Genomic DNA, 4,123 nt, shown 5'->3' with positions numbered 1-4,123 from the left:
TGTGACTGCTCTTCTCATGTGACTGTATGCACGCTGGTGTGGGCGCAGTGCCCCACTCGCTGCGGCTGTCCAGCTGTTTCTACGCTGTGCGCAGCCGTTGTGCGCCTCATTCTGGATGATTGCACCTGCTGTCTGCTGTGCGCCAGGCAGCACGGGGAGCTGTGCTCAGATAGGAACCCCTGTGACACGCAGAAAAGTCTCCGGTGTGATTACGCCAGTGGTGCGTTCAAGAGGACAGGTGTATGTGTAGGTTGGTGTTTCTCTGTCATTTTGTCGCAGTCATTATATGGACAATGGATTTAATTAACTATTTCATTAAGTGCTATAACAAAATGGCAATATAAATATAAGCCTGAGTTCTGTTCAACGTTCCAATTTAATCATCGCCTGCAATGCAATGCAATTAGCAATTATATTCCGAGGTCAATACAAGTGAGGATCAATCGACAGCATTTGAGGCATAATGTTTATTACTACAAAAATGTATTTAGACTTGTCCCTCCTTTTCTTTCAAAAAAGCCAAAATCTGGGTTACAGTGAGGCACTTACAATGGAAGTGAATGGTGCTGCTTCACAAATATAGTGATATAATTCCACAATAAAGACAATTTAAACAACATTACAGCTCAAATAATACATGTTTTAACAGAAGAATTCATATAAGTGCTTTTATAAAATTATAAGCTTCTCAAATCTCCCTTAAAACCCTCAAAAAATTGGCCCCATTCACTTCCATTGTAAGTGCCTCACTGTAACCTCGATTATTTGTTTATTGTTTTAAGAAAAGGAGGGATGAGTCGAATTACATTTTTGTGGCTATCAACATTATGCCATAAATGCTGTCAATTGAGCCTAAATTGTACTGAAAACAATTTCTTGAAAAACTGAAGTGGAAATTAAATAAGCCGTTTCCAATGTCAGAATTTGTTACCATATGAACTTGATTTACATTTCCTGAAGTGAATACAAGTACTTGAAATGAACCAGAGATGTTTGCACATGTTTACATTTGAAAAAAAATTAAAAACATCACTGACTAACGCACCACCATGTTCGGTGTGAATGGCCCCTAATAAAAGAATCTGTGTATGTAGGCCTACTTTGGCTGTAATATCCATGTAGTAAGCAATGCCATGCATTAATATAGGCTAATTGTTGATGAACAGCAAGGAAAGAGTTCAGTTCAGACATAGTACCATAATCAAATTAATTTGACATATACAATGGAGTTGTTTATGTTGTTCCTCTTCTACCACCGTCCACCACACATCATGTTTGCATGTTTAAATAGTGCTCTTGTCTTTGTGTTTTCAAATAGCCCACGAGGGAGCTGTTTGTCGATTGGATGGAACTGTCTATCAAAATGGAGAGACTTTCTTTCCGAGCTGCCAATATCAGTGCACCTGTAAGGACGGTCAGATTGGATGTGTGCCTCGCTGTAACCTGGATGTGATGCTTCCAGGACCTGATTGCCCCTTTCCACGGAAGATCCAGATTCCGGGAGAGTGCTGCGAGAAATAGGTGTGTGGTTCTCAGGCTGAGATCAGTGCACTTGGTGGCATTTGCAAAGGCAGGTAAGTTTGGATTGCAAGTCTGATTACAAGATGTCTTTTGTCATGATACCCACCAGCATGTTGTTTATTCACTGTATTATTTCCTTTCTTTTGTGAAACACAAATTGAGATGCTAGAGGTATACCTAGAATGTCTGAGCTTCTGTTTTCCAACAAGCAAGTTTAGCTGCACTATATCACCTATAACGCCTCTGAAGCCAAGATTATTGGTTTAAACTGTAGTCTGTTCATTAAATTTGGTCATAACACTTTGTAACACATAACACTAAATTCATTTTGATCTATCATGTGATTCCCAGCTTACAGGCAGGAAGAGACTGTGGGCATTGTCCAGTGGGACTCCAGTGTGAACTGTATTGAGCAGACCAAAGAATGGAGTGCCTGCTCGAAAACCTGCATGGGAATGTCCACCAGAGTGACCAATAAGAACCCACACTGTGAGACGGTCGAGCAGAGCAGACTTTGTATGATCATACCGTGTGAAAACCTGGACAAGCAGTGAGCCACAACAGTACGTCAGCAACTAGATTTAGCTATAACACTTGAAAATGTTAGTTATATTTTACTCCAACATCAACAAAAAAGCTAGAAATGATATGTTGTATAAAGAAAATTAAGCCTATTTTTAGTACCATTAAGATAGTTTTTTTGTTTTTTGTTTTTAATTCTGACATTATTTTCATGACAATTCATGACAAGGAATATTCCATGTTCAATACAAGTTAAGCTTGATTAACAGCATTTGTGGCTTAACCCTCTGGGGTCTGAGGGTGTTTTGGGCCCTGGAGATGTTTTGACATGCCTTGACATTTGTACTTTTTTCAGTTGCTTAAAAACATATTAATGGCTAATGTCTGATAACACTGTATTCAGCACAAACAGGGCTACAATAATATGTGAACAACATGTATGTACATTTTTGTATTTTTGAGAAAATAACGTTTATGCGTGGTTTTTGGAAAAAAAAATGTAAGTCACTGAAATAAGGCCATATAACACATACTAAACATTTGTTCACAAGACTTTTGAGTACTGGATCTTATAACCTAGAGTTTTTGCTACAAAATGATGTGAAAACCACCCTGATCACTCATTCATACAAAATATAGTCATTTAACTTTTGTAAGACACTTTTAGTGTTAGAAAGGCCATATGTGAGGAGGCGTGAATGATCATGAATATTGATGTGATTTACACCTGAGGAGACAAAGATCCCTCCCCTGAGAGAGAATGAATGTGAGGAGACTTATTGATTGAATGTATTATCTGACTATACATTTTCTTTACATAAAGACTTTACTTAAAAACGTTAGACCTACACTACCATTTAAAAGTTTTAGATTTGTAAGATTTTTTAATGTTTTTAAAAGAAGTCTCTTCTGCTCACCAAGGCTGCATTTATTTGATCCAAAATACAGCAAAAACAGTGATATTGTGAAATATTTTTACAATTTAAAATAACTGTTTTCTATTTGAATATATTGTCAAATGTAATTTATTCCTGTGATCAAAGCTGAATTTTCAGCATAATTACTGCAGTCTTCAGTGGCACATAATCCTTCAGAAATCATTCTAATATGCTGATTTTCTAATATGGGCATATTTACAGCACATTTTACACATTTACACCCAAACAGATATTTGCAAGCACAAGCTTCGTTGATGAGAATGAATTGGCATAAACACGAGTTAAAATATAATCTAAACATTCATATTATTTTTATATCATATTACATATCATATTTATATCATACAGCATACAATTTAAATACCTGCTTTAGCCAAAACAACATTTAAATGTAACTAAAACTTGCCCATTAGGACATATTTCAAATGTCAATACCCTGAATCCCGGCTGGCAAGTCTGGAAATAGTCCAACTAGTAAAATATGTACGTTTATATAAAATAGCATGTCAACTAATATAAGTAAAACTAAATGACTTAATCATCCGGAATTGTATCCTCGGCTGGATCAAATCGCTCTTCAAAATGTAAACATTCATCGTCAGAGTCCCGCTCTTCTTCTGAGGAAAATGTGAACTCTTCATCACTATCCAGGACCATCTGTAGAGCTTCCTCACCTTTGTAGTGTGCCATCTTCCAAACACGCAGGAAAGTGAATGAATCTGATGATGAAATTTGATGTTTTTTAAGGCATTGTTGTGGGGGCGTTGACCATTTGCATATTTGCATAGACCGCCTCAGCACATTACCGTAAGAATAGGGTGCTCTGCTGGTGGGTGGGATCACATTAGTGATAATGAGCTGAGCCAGGAGAAATTGTACATCGCTTTGTTTCATACAGATTACATCACAGGAGAATATTTGTTTTATTTAAAAGTAGACATTTTAAGCTTTCTTTAGACATATGTTTCATGTTTGAGTGATAAATATTCACTGAGTTTCAGTTCATTTTTGTGACGTGTTTCAGAAAGATGCTCGCGGAGACAGAGACGGCTGAAAGCGCACCCTGTTTATTTTCTTTATTTGACAAAAGCACAAGGATTTGTTGTTATTGTGAGTGCACAAATAAAAGTAGACCCTTTATG

At 37.0% G+C, this 4,123-nt stretch overlaps 1 pseudogene; it reads left to right on the top strand.

Moving 5' to 3' along the window:
• Positions 1-2,075, top strand: LOC127452693 (CCN family member 3-like; annotated as a pseudogene).
• The last annotated feature ends 2,048 nt before the right edge of the window (positions 2,076-4,123 follow it).

This window comes from Myxocyprinus asiaticus, chromosome 15 (assembly GCF_019703515.2).
Source record: "Myxocyprinus asiaticus isolate MX2 ecotype Aquarium Trade chromosome 15, UBuf_Myxa_2, whole genome shotgun sequence".
Lineage (NCBI taxonomy): Eukaryota > Metazoa > Chordata > Actinopteri > Cypriniformes > Catostomidae > Myxocyprinus > Myxocyprinus asiaticus.
Note: the sequence above shows the minus strand (reverse complement) of the source record. Positions and strands in the feature narration are given on the sequence as shown.